Source organism: Lissotriton vulgaris, chromosome 1_1 (assembly GCF_964263255.1).
Source record: "Lissotriton vulgaris chromosome 1_1, aLisVul1.2, whole genome shotgun sequence".
NCBI lineage: Eukaryota > Metazoa > Chordata > Amphibia > Caudata > Salamandridae > Lissotriton > Lissotriton vulgaris.
In genome coordinates this window covers 235,405,672-235,423,182 of record NC_141685.1, presented here as the reverse complement: position 1 = coordinate 235,423,182, position 17,511 = coordinate 235,405,672, and the positions used below count along the sequence as shown (strand labels likewise).

At 39.6% G+C, this 17,511-nt stretch overlaps 15 non-coding genes across 15 annotated transcripts; all 15 read left to right on the top strand.

Annotated features, from left to right (window-relative positions):
* Positions 1–165: 165 nt before the first annotated feature.
* On the top strand, positions 166–238 carry TRNAA-AGC (transfer RNA alanine (anticodon AGC)). Its single transcript has one exon. It is a non-coding gene; the product is annotated as a tRNA-Ala (tRNA).
* Positions 239–3,118: 2,880 nt separating this feature from the next.
* TRNAA-AGC (transfer RNA alanine (anticodon AGC)) lies at positions 3,119–3,191 on the top strand. Its single transcript has one exon. It is a non-coding gene; the product is annotated as a tRNA-Ala (tRNA).
* A 352-nt stretch (positions 3,192–3,543) lies between these two features.
* TRNAK-CUU (transfer RNA lysine (anticodon CUU)) lies at positions 3,544–3,616 on the top strand. Its single transcript has one exon. It is a non-coding gene; the product is annotated as a tRNA-Lys (tRNA).
* Positions 3,617–3,765: 149 nt separating this feature from the next.
* On the top strand, positions 3,766–3,838 carry TRNAT-CGU (transfer RNA threonine (anticodon CGU)). Its single transcript has one exon. It is a non-coding gene; the product is annotated as a tRNA-Thr (tRNA).
* Positions 3,839–4,168: 330 nt separating this feature from the next.
* On the top strand, positions 4,169–4,241 carry TRNAA-AGC (transfer RNA alanine (anticodon AGC)). Its single transcript has one exon. It is a non-coding gene; the product is annotated as a tRNA-Ala (tRNA).
* A 2,028-nt stretch (positions 4,242–6,269) lies between these two features.
* On the top strand, positions 6,270–6,342 carry TRNAA-AGC (transfer RNA alanine (anticodon AGC)). The gene has a single exon. It is a non-coding gene; the product is annotated as a tRNA-Ala (tRNA).
* A 1,085-nt stretch (positions 6,343–7,427) lies between these two features.
* Positions 7,428–7,500, top strand: TRNAA-AGC (transfer RNA alanine (anticodon AGC)). The gene has a single exon. It is a non-coding gene; the product is annotated as a tRNA-Ala (tRNA).
* Positions 7,501–8,477: 977 nt separating this feature from the next.
* On the top strand, positions 8,478–8,550 carry TRNAA-AGC (transfer RNA alanine (anticodon AGC)). Its single transcript has one exon. It is a non-coding gene; the product is annotated as a tRNA-Ala (tRNA).
* Positions 8,551–9,125: 575 nt separating this feature from the next.
* Positions 9,126–9,198, top strand: TRNAT-CGU (transfer RNA threonine (anticodon CGU)). The gene has a single exon. It is a non-coding gene; the product is annotated as a tRNA-Thr (tRNA).
* Positions 9,199–9,528: 330 nt separating this feature from the next.
* Positions 9,529–9,601, top strand: TRNAA-AGC (transfer RNA alanine (anticodon AGC)). The gene has a single exon. It is a non-coding gene; the product is annotated as a tRNA-Ala (tRNA).
* A 4,029-nt stretch (positions 9,602–13,630) lies between these two features.
* Positions 13,631–13,703, top strand: TRNAA-AGC (transfer RNA alanine (anticodon AGC)). Its single transcript has one exon. It is a non-coding gene; the product is annotated as a tRNA-Ala (tRNA).
* A 575-nt stretch (positions 13,704–14,278) lies between these two features.
* TRNAT-CGU (transfer RNA threonine (anticodon CGU)) lies at positions 14,279–14,351 on the top strand. Its single transcript has one exon. It is a non-coding gene; the product is annotated as a tRNA-Thr (tRNA).
* Positions 14,352–14,681: 330 nt separating this feature from the next.
* TRNAA-AGC (transfer RNA alanine (anticodon AGC)) lies at positions 14,682–14,754 on the top strand. The gene has a single exon. It is a non-coding gene; the product is annotated as a tRNA-Ala (tRNA).
* Positions 14,755–15,107: 353 nt separating this feature from the next.
* Positions 15,108–15,180, top strand: TRNAK-CUU (transfer RNA lysine (anticodon CUU)). The gene has a single exon. It is a non-coding gene; the product is annotated as a tRNA-Lys (tRNA).
* Positions 15,181–16,771: 1,591 nt separating this feature from the next.
* Positions 16,772–16,844, top strand: TRNAA-AGC (transfer RNA alanine (anticodon AGC)). Its single transcript has one exon. It is a non-coding gene; the product is annotated as a tRNA-Ala (tRNA).
* The last annotated feature ends 667 nt before the right edge of the window (positions 16,845–17,511 follow it).

Genomic DNA, 17,511 nt, shown 5'->3' with positions numbered 1-17,511 from the left:
ATATTCGAGTAGTAAACAGGCCAACCTGAACTGTAAAACATCCCATAAGTGGAGGTAAGGCATAAGTTAGGAGTGAACTGAACACTGTTATGGGCAATTGGACTGCAAATAAAGTGTGGAAGGCAGTGAGGTTACTTTTTTCATGTTATGCAGATTAAACACACAGGGGAATTAGCTCAAATGGTAGAGCGCTCGCTTAGCATGCGAGAGGTAGCGGGATCGATGCCCGCATTCTCCATTATAAAATTTGCATACATTTTATTTTTAACTTGTCATTGCCCATGGTCATTGCAGAGTAAGAACAGAAAAATCACAGATGGCTTTCAAATATGGTCTCATTATAACAACTAAAGTGGTTTAATCAAAAGGGTTCAGGTATTCTTTAGCATGTGAGAGGAATTTGAATTCTTATGCAATCTCAAAATGAAGTTCTCACAACTTCCATTTTCATTTTCTCTTATTTTTTTTGACACTCTGTCCTCTGAAGGATGTAAAAATCTGGCTTTCCTTGCAAAACAAGAGTAGAGGAATATCCAGGATTTGATTTTTTTCACAAAAAGGGATTGGTCTGCATACTGTCTTAAGGAGGGAGCCCGGCTAGCTCAGTCGGTAGAGCATGAGACTCTTAATCTCAGGGTCGTGGGTTCGAGCCCCACGTTGGGCGAAAACGAGTAATTTTTTCCTAAATATTGCATTGACTCTCATAATATGGAGATTAATCTTGCATTAGACCTGCAATAACTCCCAAAAATTGTCCAGGAATGGATTTCCTTCATAAAAAATGATTAGTCTGCATACCATCTTGAAGTGGGAGCCCGGCTAGCTCAGTCGGTAGAGCATGAGACTCTTAATCTCAGGGTTGTGGGTTCGAGCCCCACGTTGGGTGAAAATGAGTAATTTTTGCTGGATTATTGCATTGACTCTCATAATCTGGTGAATATTCTTGCATTAGACATGCAATAACTATCAGAAATGGTATCTCCCTTGGTTTCTCATTGGTGGGAAATTTAACTTCAAGATTAGCTAGGGTATGAGTCTAGATGAACACAGCGCAATATCACTCATATTCGAGTAGTAAACAGGCCAACCTGAACTGTAAAACATCCCATAAGTGGAGGTAAGGCATAAGTTAGGAGTGAACTGAACACTGTTATGGGCACTCGGACTTCAAATAAAGTGTGGAACTCAGTAAGGTTACTTTTTTCATGTTATGCAGATTAAACACACAGGGGAATTAGCTCAAATAGTAAAGAGCTCGCTTAGCATGCAAGAGGTAGCGGGCTTGATGCCCGCATTCTCCATTATAAAATTTGCATACATTTTATTTTTAACTTGTCATTGCCAAGGTCATTGCAGAGTAAGAACAGAAAAATCACAGATGGCTTTCAAATATGGTCTCATTATAACAACTAAAGTGGTTTAATCAAAAGGGTTCAGGTATTCTTTAGCATGTGAGAGGAATTTGAATTCTTATGCAATCTCAAAATGAAGTTCTCACAACTTCCATTTTCATTTTCTCTTATATTTTTGGACACTCTGTCCTCTGAAGGATCTATAAATCTGGCTTTCCTTGCAAAACAAGAGTAGAGGAATATCCAGGATTTGAGTTTTTTTCACAAAAAGGGATTGGTCTGCATACTGTCTTAAGGAGGGAGCCCGGCTAGCTCAGTCGGTAGAGCATGAGACTCTTAATCTCAGGGTCGTGGGTTCGAGCCCCACGTTGGGCGAAAATGAGTAATTTTTGCTGGATTATTGCATTGACTCTCATAATCTGGTGAATATTCTTGCATTAGACATGCAATAACTATCAGAAATGGTATCTCCCTTGGTTTCTCATTGGTGGGAAATTTAACTTCAAGATTAGCTAGGGTATGAGTCTAGATGAACACAGCGCAATATCACTCATATTCAAGTAGTAAACAGGCCAACCTGAACTGTAAAACATCCCATAAGTGGAGGTAAGGCATAAGTTAGGAGTGAACTGAACACTGTTATGGGCAATTGGACTTCAAATAAAGTGTGGAACGCAGTAAGGTTACTTTTTTCATGTTATGCAGATTAAACACACAGGGGAATTAGCTCAAATAGTAAAGCGCTCGCTTATCATGCGCGAGGTAGCGGGCTCGATGCCCGCATTCTCCATTATAAAATTTGCATACATTTTATTTTTAACTTGTCATTGCCAAGGTCATTGCAGAGTAAGAACAGAAAAATCACAGATGGCTTTCAAATATGGTCTCATTATAACAACTAAAGTGGTTTAATAAAAAGGGTTCAGGTATTCTTTAGCATGTGAGAGGAATTTGAATTCTTATGCAATCTCAAAATGAAGTTCTCACAACTTCCGTTTTCATTTTCTCTTATTTTTTTTGACACTCTGTCCTCTGAAGGATGTATAAATCTGGCTTTCCTTGCAAAACAAGAGTAGAGGAATATCCAGGATTTGATTTTTTTCACAAAAAGGGATTGGTCTGCATACTGTCTTAAGGAGGGAGCCCGGCTAGCTCAGTCGGTAGAGCATGAGACTCTTAATCTCAGGGTCGTGGGTTCGAGCCCCACGTTGGGCGAAAACGAGTAATTTTTGCCTGAATATTGCATTGACTCTCATAATATGGAGATTAATCTTGCATTAGACCTGCAATAACTCCCAAAAATTGTCCAGGACTGGATTTCCTTCATAAAAATGATTAGTCTGCATACCATCTTGAAGTGGCAGCCCGGCTAGCTCAGTCGGTAGAGCATGAGACTTTTAATCTCAGGGTCGTGGGTTCGAGCTCCACGTTGGGCGAAAATGAGTAATTTTTGCTGGACTCTCATAATCTGGTGATTATTCTTGCATTAGACATGCAATAACTATCAAAAATGGTATCTCCCTTGGTTTCTCATTGGTGGGAAATTTAACTTCAAGATTAGGTAGGGTATGAGTCTAGATGATCACACCACAATATCACTCATATTCGAGTAGTAAACAGGCCAACCTGAACTGTAAAACATCCCATAAGTGGAGGTAAGGCATAAGTTAGGAGTGAACTGAACTCTGTTATGGGCAATTGGACTTCAAATAAAGTGTGGAAGGCAGTGAGGTTACTTTTTTCATGTTATGCAGATTAAACACACAGGGGAATTAGCTCAAATGGTAGAGCGCTCGCTTAGCATGCGAGAGGTAGCGGGATCGATACCCGCATTCTCCATTATAAAATTTGCATACATTTTATTTTTAACTTGTCATTGCCCATGGTCATTGCAGAGTAAGAACAGAAAAATCACAGATGGCTTTCAAATATGGTCTCATTATAACAACTAAAGTGGTTTAATCAAAAGGTTCAGATATTCTTTAGCATGTGAGAGGAATTTGAATTCTTATGCAATCTCAAAATGAAGTTCTCACAACTTCCATTTTCATTTTCTCTTATTTTTTTTGACACTCTGTCCTCTGAAGGATGTATAAATCTGGCTTTCCTTGCAAAACAAGAGTAGAGGAATATCCAGGATTTGATTTTTTTCACAAAAAGGGATTGGTCTGCATACTGTCTTAAGGAGGGAGCCCGGCTAGCTCAGTCGGTAGAGCATGAGACTCTTAATCTCAGGGTCGTGGGTTCGAGCCCCACGTTGGGCAAAAACGAGTAATTTTTGCCTGAATATTGCATTGACTCTCATAATATGGAGATTAATCTTGCATTAGACCTGCAATAACTCCCAAAAATTGTCCAGGACTGGATTTCCTTCATAAAAAATGATTAGTCTGCATACCATCTTGAAGTGGGAGCCTGGCTAGCTCAGTCGGTAGAGCATGAGACTCGTAATCTCAGGGTCGTGGGTTTGAGCCCCACGTCGGGCGAAAATGAGAAATTTTTGCTGGACTCTCATATTCTGGTGATTATTCTTGCATTAGACATGCAATAACTATCAAAAATGGTATCTCCCTTGGTTTCTCATTGGTGGGAAATTTAACTTCAAGATTAGGTAGGGTATGAGTCTAGATGAACACACCACAATATCACTCATATTCGAGTAGTAAACAGGCCAACCTGAACTGTAAAACATCCCATAAGTGGAGGTAAGGCATAAGTTAGGAGTGAACTGAACACTGTTATGGGCAATTGGACTGCAAATAAAGTGTGGAACTCAGTAAGGTTACTTTTTTCTTGTTATGCAGATTAAACACACAGGGGAATTAGCTCAAATGGTAGAGCGCTCGCTTAGCATGCGAGAGGTAGCGGGATCGATGCCCGCATTCTCCATTATAAAATTTGCATACATTTTATTTTTAACTTGTCATTGCCCATGGTCATTGCAGAGTAAGAACAGAAAAATCACAGATGGCTTTAAAATATGGTCTCATTATAACAACTAAAGTGGTTTAATCAAAAGGGTTCAGATATTCTTTAGCATGTGAGAGGAATTTGAATTCTTATGCAATCTCAAAATGAAGTTCTCACAACTTCCATTTTCATTTTCTCTTATTTTTTTTGACACTCTGTCCTCTGAAGGATGTATAAATCTGGCTTTCCTTGCAAAACAAGAGTAGAGGAATATCCAGGATTTGATTTTTTTCACAAAAAGGGATTGGTCTGCATACTGTCTTAAGGAGGGAGCCTGGCTAGCTCAGTCGGTAGAGCATGAGACTCTTAATCTCAGGGTCGTGGGTTCGAGCCCCACGTTGGGCGAAAACGAGTAATTTTTGCCTGAATATTGCATTGACTCTCATAATATGGAGATTAATCTTGCATTAGACCTGCAATAACTCCCAAAAATTGTCCAGGAATGGATTTCCTTCATAAAAAATGATTAGTCTGCATACCATCTTGAAGTGGGAGCCTGGCTAGCTCAGTCGGTAGAGCATGAGACTCTTAATCTCAGGGTCGTGGGTTCGAGCCCCACTTCGGGCGAAAATGAGTAATTTTTGCTGGACTCTCATAATCTGGTGATTATTCTTGCATTAGACATGCAATAACTATCAAAAATGGTATCTCCCTTGGTTTCTCATTGGTGGGAAATTTAACTTCAAGATTAGGTAGGGTATGAGTCTAGATGAACACACCACAATATCACTCATATTCGAGTAGTAAACAGGCCAACCTGAACTGTAAAACATCCCATAAGTGGAGGTAAGGCATAAGTTAGGAGTGAACTGAACACTGTTATGGGCAATTGGACTGCAAATAAAGTGTGGAAGGCAGTGAGGTTACTTTTTTCATGTTATGCAGATTAAACACACAGGGGAATTAGCTCAAATGGTAGAGCGCTCGCTTAGCATGCGAGAGGTAGCGGGATCGATGCCCGCATTTTCCATTATAAAATTTGCATACATTTTATTTTTAACTTGTCATTGCCCATGGTCATTGCAGAGTAAGAACAGAAAAATCACAGATGGCTTTAAAATATGGTCTCATTATAAGAACTAAAGTGGTTTAATAAAAAGGGTTCAGGTATTCTTTAGCATGTGAGAGGAATTTGAATTCTTATGCAATCTCAAAATGAAGTTCTCACAACTTCCGTTTTCATTTTCTCTTATTTTTTTTGACACTCTGTCCTCTGAAGGATGTATAAATCTGGCTTTCCTTGCAAAACAAGAGTAGAGGAATATCCAGGATTTGATTTTTTTCACAAAAAGGGATTGGTCTGCATACTGTCTTAAGGAGGGAGCCCGGCTAGCTCAGTCGGTAGAGCATGAGACTCTTAATCTCAGGGTCGTGGGTTCGAGCCCCACGTTGGGCGAAAACGAGTAATTTTTGCCTGAATATTGCATTGACTCTCATAATATGGAGATTAATCTTGCATTAGACCTGCAATAACTCCCAAAAATTGTCCAGGACTGGATTTCCTTCATAAAAATGATTAGTCTGCATACCATCTTGAAGTGGCAGCCCGGCTAGCTCAGTCTGTAGAGCATGAGACTTTTAATCTCAGGGTCGTGGGTTCGAGCTCCACGTTGGGCGAAAATGAGTAATTTTTGCTGGACTCTCATAATCTGGTGATTATTCTTGCATTAGACATGCAATAACTATCAAAAATGGTATCTCCCTTGGTTTCTCATTGGTGGGAAATTTAACTTCAAGATTAGGTAGGGTATGAGTCTAGATGAACACACCACAATATCACTCATATTCGAGTAGTAAACAGGCCAACCTGAACTGTAAAACATCCCATAAGTGGAGGTAAGGCATAAGTTAGGAGTGAACTGAACTCTGTTATGGGCAATTGGACTTCAAATAAAGTGTGGAAGGCAGTGAGGTTACTTTTTTCATGTTATGCAGATTAAACACACAGGGGAATTAGCTCAAATGGTAGAGCGCTCGCTTAGCATGCGAGAGGTAGCGGGATCGATGCCCGCATTCTCCATTATAAAATTTGCATACATTTTATTTTTAACTTGTCATTGCCCATGGTCATTGCAGAGTAAGAACAGAAAAATCACAGATGGCTTTCAAATATGGTCTCATTATAACAACTAAAGTGGTTTAATCAAAAGGGTTCAGATATTCTTTAGCATGTGAGAGGAATTTGAATTCTTATGCAATCTCCAAGACGGAATTTGAATTCTTATGCAATCTCCAAGATGCCTACGGGTAAACGATGCGCTTTACAAATATCAAAAATAAATAAATAAATAAATAAATAAATAAATCTCAAAATGAAGTTCTCACAACTTCCATTTTCATTTTCTCTTACTTTTTTTGACACTCTGTCCTCTGAAGGATGTATAAATCTGGCTTTCCTTGCAAAACAAGAGTAGAGGAATATCCAGGATTTGATTTTTTTCACAAAAAGGGATTGGTCTGCATACTGTCTTAAGGAGGGAGCCCGGCTAGCTCAGTCGGTAGAGCATGAGACTCTTAATCTCAGGGTCGTGGTTTCGAGCCCCACGTTGGGCGAAAACGAGTAATTTTTGCCTGAATATTGCATTGACTCTCATAATATGGAGATTAATCTTGCATTAGACCTGCAATAACTCCCAAAAATTGTCCAGGAATGGATTTCCTTCATAAAAAATGATTAGTCTGCATACCATCTTGAAGTGGGAGCCTGGCTAGCTCAGTCGGTAGAGCATGAGACTCTTAATCTCAGGGTCGTGGGTTCGATCCCCACTTCGGGCGAAAATGAGTAATTTTTGCTGGACTCTCATAATCTGGTGATTATTCTTGCATTAGACATGCAATAACTATCAAAAATGGTATCTCCCTTGGTTTCTCATTGGTGGGAAATTTAACTTCAAGATTAGGTAGGGTATGAGTCTAGATGAACACACCACAATATCACTCATATTCGAGTAGTAAACAGGCCAACCTGAACTGTAAAACATCCCATAAGTGGAGGTAAGGCATAAGTTAGGAGTGAACTGAACACTGTTATGGGCAATTGGACTGCAAATAAAGTGTGGAAGGCAGTGAGGTTACTTTTTTCATGTTATGCAGATTAAACACACAGGGGAATTAGCTCAAATGGTAGAGCGCTCGCTTAGCAAGCGAGAGGTAGCGGGATCGATGCCCGCATTCTCCATTATAAAATTTGCATACATTTTATTTTTAACTTGTCATTGCCCATGGTCATTGCAGAGTAAGAACAGAAAAATCACAGATGGCTTTAAAATATGGTCTCATTATAACAACTAAAGTGGTTTAATAAAAAGGGTTCAGGTATTCTTTAGCATGTGAGAGGAATTTGAATTCTTATGCAATCTCAAAATGAAGTTCTCACAACTTCCGTTTTCATTTTCTCTTATTTTTTTTGACACTCTGTCCTCTGAAGGATGTATAAATCTGGCTTTCCTTGCAAAACAAGAGTAGAGGAATATCCAGGATTTGATTTTTTTCACAAAAAGGGATTGGTCTGCATACTGTCTTAAGGAGGGAGCCCGGCTAGCTCAGTCGGTAGAGCATGAGACTCTTAATCTCAGGGTCGTGGGTTCGAGCCTCACGTTGGGCGTAAACGAGTAATTTTTGCCTGAATATTGCATTGACTCTCATAATATGGAGATTAATCTTGCATTAGACCTGCAATAACTCCCCAAAATTGTCCAGGACTGGATTTCCTTCATAAAAATGATTAGTCTGCATACCATCTTGAAGTGGCAGCCCGGCTAGCTCAGTCGGTAGAGCATGAGACTTTTAATCTCAGGGTCGTGGGTTCGAGCTCCACGTTGGGCGAAAATGAGTAATTTTTGCTGGACTCTCATAATCTGGTGATTATTCTTGCATTAGACATGCAATAACTATCAAAAATGGTATCTCCCTTGGTTTCTCATTGGTGGGAAATTTAACTTCAAGATTAGGTAGGGTATGAGTCTAGATGAACACACCACAATATCACTCATATTCGAGTAGTAAACAGGCCAACCTGAACTGTAAAACATCCCATAAGTGGAGGTAAGGCATAAGTTAGGAGTGAACTGAACTCTGTTATGGGCAATTGGACTTCAAATAAAGTGTGGAAGGCAGTGAGGTTACTTTTTTCATGTTATGCAGATTAAACACACAGGGGAATTAGCTCAAATGGTAGAGCGCTCGCTTAGCATGCGAGAGGTAGCGGGATCGATGCCCGCATTCTCCATTATAAAATTTGCATACATTTTATTTTTAACTTGTCATTGCCCATGGTCATTGCAGAGTAAGAACAGAAAAATCACAGATGGCTTTCAAATATGGTCTCATTATAACAACTAAAGTGGTTTAATCAAAAGGGTTCAGATATTCTTTAGCATGTGAGAGGAATTTGAATTCTTATGCAATCTCAAAATGAAGTTCTCACAACTTCCATTTTCATTTTCTCTTATTTTTTTTGACACTCTGTCCTCTGAAGGATGTATAAATCTGGCTTTCCTTGCAAAACAAGAGTAGAGGAATATCCAGGATTTGATTTTTTTCACAAAAAGGGATTGGTCTGCATACTGTCTTAAGGAGGGAGCCCGGCTAGCTCAGTCGGTAGAGCATGAGACTCTTAATCTCAGGGTCGTGGGTTCGAGCCCCACGTTGGGCGAAAACGAGTAATTTTTGCCTGAATATTGCATTGACTCTCATAATATGGAGATTAATCTTGCATTAGACCTGCAATAACTCCCAAAAATTGTCCAGGAATGGATTTCCTTCATAAAAAATGATTAGTCTGCATACCATCTTGAAGTGGGAGCCTGGCTAGCTCAGTCGGTAGAGCATGAGACTCGTAATCTCAGGGTCGTGGGTTCGAGCCCCACGTCGGGCGAAAATGAGAAATTTTTGCTGGACTCTCATATTCTGGTGATTATTCTTGCATTAGATATGCAATAATTATCAAAAATGGTATCTCCCTTGGTTTCTCATTGGTGGGAAATTTAACTTCAAGATTAGGTAGGGTATGAGTCTAGATGAACACACCACAATACCACTCATATTCGAGTAGTAAACAGGCCAACCTGAACTGTAAAACATCCCATAAGTGGAGGTAAGGCATAAGTTAGGAGTGAACTGAACACTGTTATGGGCAATTGGACTGCAAATAAAGTGTGGAAGGCAGTGAGGTTACTTTTTTCATGTTATGCAGATTAAACACACAGGGGAATTAGCTCAAATGGTAGAGCGCTCGCTTAGCATGCGAGAGGTAGCGGGATCGATGCCCGCATTCTCCATTATAAAATTTGCATACATTTTATTTTTAACTTGTCATTGCCCATGGTCATTGCAGAGTAAGAACAGAAAAATCACAGATGGCTTTCAAATATGGTCTCATTATAACAACTAAAGTGGTTTAATCAAAAGGGTTCAGGTATTCTTTAGCATGTGAGAGGAATTTGAATTCTTATGCAATCTCCAAGACGGAATTTGAATTCTTATGCAATCTCCAAGACGCCTACGGGTAAACGATGCGCTTTACAAATATCAAAAATAAATAAATAAATAAATAAATCTCAAAATGAAGTTCTCACAACTTCCATTTTCATTTTCTCTTACTTTTTTTGACACTCTGTCCTCTGAAGGATGTATAAATCTGGCTTTCCTTGCAAAACAAGAGTAGAGGAATATCCAGGATTTGATTTTTTTCACAAAAAGGGATTGGTCTGCATACTGTCTTAAGGAGGGAGCCCGGCTAGCTCAGTCGGTAGAGCATGAGACTCTTAATCTCAGGGTCTTGGGTTCGAGCCCCACGTTGGGCGAAAACGAGTAATTTTTGCCTGAATATTGCATTGACTCTCATAATATGGAGATTAATCTTGCATTAGACCTGCAATAACTCCCAAAAATTGTCCAGGACTGGATTTCCTTCATAAAAAATGATTAGTCTGCATACCATCTTGAAGTGGGAGCCCGGCTAGCTCAGTAGGTAGAGCATGAGACTTTTAATCTCAGGGTCGTGGGTTCGAGCTCCACGTTGGGCGAAAATGAGTAATTTTTGCTGGACTCTCATAATCTGGTGATTATTCTTGCATTAGACATGCAATAACTATCAAAAATGGTATCTCCCTTGGTTTCTCATTGGTGGGAAATTTAACTTCAAGATTAGGTAGGGTATGAGTCTAGATGAACACACCACAATATCACTCATATTCGAGTAGTAAACAGGCCAACCTGAACTGTAAAACATCCCATAAGTGGAGGTAAGGCATAAGTTAGGAGTGAACTGAACACTGTTATGGGCAATTGGACTTCAAATAAAGTGTGGAAGGCAGTGAGGTTACTTTTTTCATGTTATGCAGATTAAAGACACAGGGGAATTAGCTCAAATGGTAGAGCGCTCGCTTAGCATGCGAGAGGTAGTGGGATCGATGCCCGCATTCTCCTTTATAAAATTTGCATACATTTTATTTTTAACTTGTCATTGCCCATGGTCATTGCAGAGTAAGAACAGAAAAATCACAGATGGCTTTCAAATATGGTCTCATTATAACAACTAAAGTGGTTTAATCAAAAGGGTTCAGGTATTCTTTAGCATGTGAGAGGAATTTGAATTCTTATGCAATCTCAAAATGAAGTTCTCACAACTTCCATTTTCATTTTCTCTTATTTTTTTTGACACTCTGTCCTCTGAAGGATGTAAAAATCTGGCTTTCCTTGCAAAACAAGAGTAGAGGAATATCCAGGATTTGATTTTTTTCACAAAAAGGGATTGGTCTGCATACTGGCTTAAGGAGGGAGCCCGGCTAGCTCAGTCGGTAGAGCATGAGACTCTTAATCTCAGGGTCGTGGGTTCGAGCCCCACGTTGGGCGAAAACGAGTAATTTTTTCCTAAATATTGCATTGACTCTCATAATATGGAGATTAATCTTGCATTAGACCTGCAATAACTCCCAAAAATTGTCCAGGAATGGATTTCCTTCATAAAAAATGATTAGTCTGCATACCATCTTGAAGTGGGAGCCCGGCTAGCTCAGTCAGTAGAGCATGAGACTCTTAATCTCAGGGTTGTGGGTTCGAGCCCCACGTTGGGCAAAAATGAGTAATTTTTGCTGGATTATTGCATTGACTCTCATAATCTGGTGAATATTCTTGCATTAGACATGCAATAACTATCAGAAATGGTATCTCCCTTGGTTTCTCATTGGTGGGAAATTTAACTTCAAGATTAGCTAGGGTATGAGTCTAGATGAACACAGCGCAATATCACTCATATTCGAGTAGTAAACAGCCCAACCTGAACTGTAAAACATCCCATAAGTGGAGGTAAGGCATAAGTTAGGAGTGAACTGAACACTGTTATGGGCACTCGGACTTCAAATAAAGTGTGGAACTCAGTAAGGTTACTTTTTTCATGTTATGCAGATTAAACACACAGGGGAATTAGCTCAAATAGTAAAGAGCTCGCTTAGCATGCAAGAGGTAGCGGGCTTGATGCCCGCATTCTCCATTATAAAATTTGCATACATTTTATTTTTAACTTGTCATTGCCAAGGTCATTGCAGAGTAAGAACAGAAAAATCACAGATGGCTTTCAAATATGGTCTCATTATAACAACTAAAGTGGTTTAATCAAAAGGGTTCAGGTATTCTTTAGCATGTGAGAGGAATTTGAATTCTTATGCAATCTCAAAATGAAGTTCTCACAACTTCCATTTTCATTTTCTCTTATATTTTTGGACACTCTGTCCTCTGAAGGATGTATAAATCTGGCTTTCCTTGCAAAACAAGAGTAGAGGAATATCCAGGATTTGATTTTTTTCACAAAAAGGGATTGATCTGCATACTGTCTTAAGGAGGGAGCCCGGCTAGCTCAGTCGGTAGAGCATGAGACTCTTAATCTCAGGGTCGTGGGTTCGAGCCCCACGTTGGGCGAAAATGAGTAATTTTTGCTGGATTATTGCATTGACTCTCATAATCTGGTGAATATTCTTGCATTAGACATGCAATAACTATCAGAAATGGTATCTCCCTTGGTTTCTCATTGGTGGGAAATTTAACTTCAAGATTAGCTAGGGTATGAGTCTAGATGAACACAGCGCAATATCACTCATATTCGAGTAGTAAACAGGCCAACCTGAACTGTAAAACATCCCATAAGTGGAGGTAAGGCATAAGTTAGGAGTGAACTGAACACTGTTATGGGCAATTGGACTTCAAATAAAGTGTGGAACGCAGTAAGGTTACTTTTTTCATGTTATGCAGATTAAACACACAGGGGAATTAGCTCAAATAGTAAAGCGCTCGCTTATCATGCGCGAGGTAGCGGGCTCGATGCCCGCATTCTCCATTATAAAATTTGCATACATTTTATTTTTAACTTGTCATTGCCAAGGTCATTGCAGAGTAAGAACAGAAAAATCACAGATGGCTTTCAAATATGGTCTCATTATAACAACTAAAGTGGTTTAATAAAAAGGGTTCAGGTATTCTTTAGCATGTGAGAGGAATTTGAATTCTTATGCAATCTCAAAATGAAGTTCTCACAACTTCCGTTTTCATTTTCTCTTATTTTTTTTGACACTCTGTCCTCTGAAGGATGTATAAATCTGGCTTTCCTTGCAAAACAAGAGTAGAGGAATATCCAGGATTTGATTTTTTTCACAAAAAGGGATTGGTCTGCATACTGTCTTAAGGAGGGAGCCCGGCTAGCTCAGTCGGTAGAGCATGAGACTCTTAATCTCAGGGTCGTGGGTTTGAGCCCCACGTTGGGCGAAAACGAGTAATTTTTGCCTGAATATTGCATTGACTCTCATAATATGGAGATTAATCTTGCATTAGACCTGCAATAACTCCCAAAAATTGTCCAGGACTGGATTTCCTTCATAAAAATGATTAGTCTGCATACCATCTTGAAGTGGCAGCCCGGCTAGCTCAGTCGGTAGAGCATGAGACTTTTAATCTCAGGGTCGTGGGTTCGAGCTCCACGTTGGGCGAAAATGAGTAATTTTTGCTGGACTCTCATAATCTGGTGATTATTCTTGCATTAGACATGCAATAACTATCAAAAATGGTATCTCCCTTGGTTTCTCATTGGTGGGAAATTTAACTTCAAGATTAGGTAGGGTATGAGTCTAGATGAACACACCACAATATCACTCATATTCGAGTAGTAAACAGGCCAACCTGAACTGTAAAACATCCCATAAGTGGAGGTAAGGCATAAGTTAGGAGTGAACTGAACTCTGTTATGGGCAATTGGACTTCAAATAAAGTGTGGAAGGCAGTGAGGTTACTTTTTTCATGTTATGCAGATTAAACACACAGGGGAATTAGCTCAAATGGTAGAGCGCTCGCTTAGCATGCGAGAGGTAGCGGGATCGATACCCGCATTCTCCATTATAAAATTTGCATACATTTTATTTTTAACTTGTCATTGCCCATGGTCATTGCAGAGTAAGAACAGAAAAATCACAGATGGCTTTCAAATATGGTCTCATTATAACAACTAAAGTGGTTTAATCAAAAGGGTTCAGATATTCTTTAGCATGTGAGAGGAATTTGAATTCTTATGCAATCTCAAAATGAAGTTCTCACAACTTCCATTTTCATTTTCTCTTATTTTTTTTGACACTCTGTCCTCTGAAGGATGTATAAATCTGGCTTTCCTTGCAAAACAAGAGTAGAGGAATATCCAGGATTTGATTTTTTTCACAAAAAGGGATTGGTCTGCATACTGTCTTAAGGAGGGAGCCCGGCTAGCTCAGTCGGTAGAGCATGAGACTCTTAATCTCAGGGTCGTGGGTTCGAGCCCCACGTTGGGCGAAAACGAGTAATTTTTGCCTGAATATTGCATTGACTCTCATAATATGGAGATTAATCTTGCATTAGACCTGCAATAACTCCCAAAAATTGTCCAGGACTGGATTTCCTTCATAAAAAATGATTAGTCTGCATACCATCTTGAAGTGGGAGCCTGGCTAGCTCAGTCGTTAGAGCATGAGACTCGTAATCTCAGGGTCGTGGGTTTGAGCCCCACGTCGGGCGAAAATGAGAAATTTTTGCTGGACTCTCATATTCTGGTGATTATTCTTGCATTAGACATGCAATAACTATCAAAAATGGTATCTCCCTTGGTTTCTCATTGGTGGGAAATTTAACTTCAAGATTAGGTAGGGTATGAGTCTAGATGAACACACCACAATATCACTCATATTCGAGTAGTAAACAGGCCAACCTGAACTGTAAAACATCCCATAAGTGGAGGTAAGGCATAAGTTAGGAGTGAACTGAACACTGTTATGGGCAATTGGACTGCAAATAAAGTGTGGAACTCAGTAAGGTTACTTTTTTCATGTTATGCAGATTAAACACACAGGGGAATTAGCTCAAATGGTAGAGCGCTCGCTTAGCATGCGAGAGGTAGCGGGATCGATGCCCGCATTCTCCATTATAAAATTTGCATACATTTTATTTTTAACTTGTCATTGCCCATGGTCATTGCAGAGTAAGAACAGAAAAATCACAGATGGCTTTAAAATATGGTCTCATTATAACAACTAAAGTGGTTTAATAAAAAGGGTTCAGGTATTCTTTAGCATGTGAGAGGAATTTGAATTCTTATGCAATCTCAAAATGAAGTTCTCACAACTTCCGTTTTCATTTTCTCTTATTTTTTTTGACACTCTGTCCTCTGAAGGATGTATAAATCTGGCTTTCCTTGCAAAACAAGAGTAGAGGAATATCCAGGATTTGATTTTTTTCACAAAAAGGGATTGGTCTGCATACTGTCTTAAGGAGGGAGCCCGGCTAGCTCAGTCGGTAGAGCATGAGACTCTTAATCTCAGGGTCGTGGGTTCGAGCCCCACGTTGGGCAAAAACGAGTAATTTTTGCCTGAATATTGCATTGACTCTCATAATATGGAGATTAATCTTGCATTAGACCTGCAATAACTCCCAAAAATTGTCCAGGACTGGATTTCCTTCATAAAAATGATTAGTCTGCATACCATCTTGAAGTGGCAGCCCGGCTAGCTCAGTCGGTAGAGCATGAGACTTTTAATCTCAGGGTCGTGGGTTCGAGCTCCACGTTGGGCGAAAATGAGTAATTTTTGCTGGACTCTCATAATCTGGTGATTATTCTTGCATTAGACATGCAATAACTATCAAAAATGGTATCTCCCTTGGTTTCTCATTGGTGGGAAATTTAACTTCAAGATTAGGTAGGGTATGAGTCTAGATGAACACACCACAATATCACTCATATTCGAGTAGTAAACAGGCCAACCTGAACTGTAAAACATCCCATAAGTGGAGGTAAGGCATAAGTTAGGAGTGAACTGAACACTGTTATGGGCAATTGGACTGCAAATAAAGTGTGGAAGGCAGTGAGGTTACTTTTTTCATGTTATGCAAATTAAACACACAGGGGAATTAGCTCAAATGGTAGAGCGCTCGCTTAGCATGCGAGATGTAGCGGGATCGATGCCCGCATTCTCCATTATAAAATTTGCATACATTTTATTTTTAACTTGTCATTGCCCATGGTCATTGCAGAGTAAGAACAGAAAAATCACAGATGGCTTTCAAATATGGTCTCATTATAACAACTAAAGTGGTTTAATAAAAAGGGTTCAGGTATTCTTTAGCATGTGAGAGGAATTTGAATTCTTATGCAATCTCAAAATGAAGTTCTCACAACTTCCGTTTTCATTTTCTCTTATTTTTTTTGACACTCTGTCCTCTGAAGGATGTATAAATCTGGCTTTCCTTGCAAAACAAGAGTAGAGGAATATCCAGGATTTGATTTTTTTCACAAAAAGGGATTGGTCTGCATACTGTCTTAAGGAGGGAGCCGGGCTAGCTCAGTCGGTAGAGCATGAGACTCTTAATCTCAGGGTCGTGGGTTCGAGCCCCACGTTGGGCGAAAATGAGTAATTTTTGCTGGACTCTCATAATCTGGTGATTATTCTTGCATTAGACATGCAATAACTCCCAAAAAATTGTCCAGGACTGGATTTCCTTCATAAAAAATGATTAGTCTGCATACCATCTTGAAGTGGCAGCCCGGCTAACTCAGTCGGTAGAGCATGAGACTTTTAATCTCAGGGTCGTGGGTTCGAGCTCCACGTTGGGCGAAAATGAGTAATTTTTGCTGGACTCTCATAATCTGGTGATTATTCTTGCATTAGACATGCAATAACTATCAAAAATGGTATCTCCCTTGGTTTCTCATTGGTGGGAAATTTAACTTCAAGATTAGGTAGGTTATGAGTCTAGATGAACACACCACAATATCACTCATATTCGAGTAGTAAACAGGCCAACCTGAACTGTAAAACATCCCATAAGTGGAGGTAAGGCATAAGTTAGGAGTGAACTGAACACTGTTATGGGCAATTGGACTTCAAATAAAGTGTGGAAGGCAGTGAGGTTACTTTTTTCATGTTATGCAGATTAAACACACAGGGGAATTAGCTCAAATGGTAGAGCGCTCGCTTAGCATGCGAGAGGTAGCGGGATCGATGCCCGCATTCTCCATTATAAAATTTGCATACATTTTATTTTTAACTTGTCATTGCCCATGGTCATTGCAGAGTAAGAACAGAAAAATCACAGATGGCTTTCAAATATGGTCTCATTATAGCAACTAAAGTGGTTTAATCAAAAGGGTTCAGATATTCTTTAGCATGTGAGAGGAATTTGAATTCTTATGCAATCTCAAAATGAAGTTCTCACAACTTCCATTTTCATTTTCTCTTATTTTTTTTTGACACTCTGTCCTCTGAAGGATGTATAAATCTGGCTTTCCTTGCAAAACAAGAGTAGAGGAATATCCAGGATTTGATTTTTTTCACAAAAAGGGATTGGTCTGCATACTGTCTTAAGGAGGGAGCCTGGCTAGCTCAGTCGGTAGAGCATGAGACTCTTAATCTCAGGGTCGTGGGTTCGAGCCCCACGTTGGGCGAAAACGAGTAATTTTTGCCTGAATATTGCATTGACTCTCATAATATGGAGATTAATCTTGCATTAGACCTGCAATAACTCCCAAAAATTGTCCAGGAATGGATTTCCTTCATAAAAAATGATTAGTCTGCATACCATCTTGAAGTGGGAGCCTGGCTAGCTCAGTCGGTAGAGCATGAGACTCTTAATCTCAGGGTCGTGGGTTCGAGCCCCACTTCGGGCGAAAATGAGTAATTTTTGC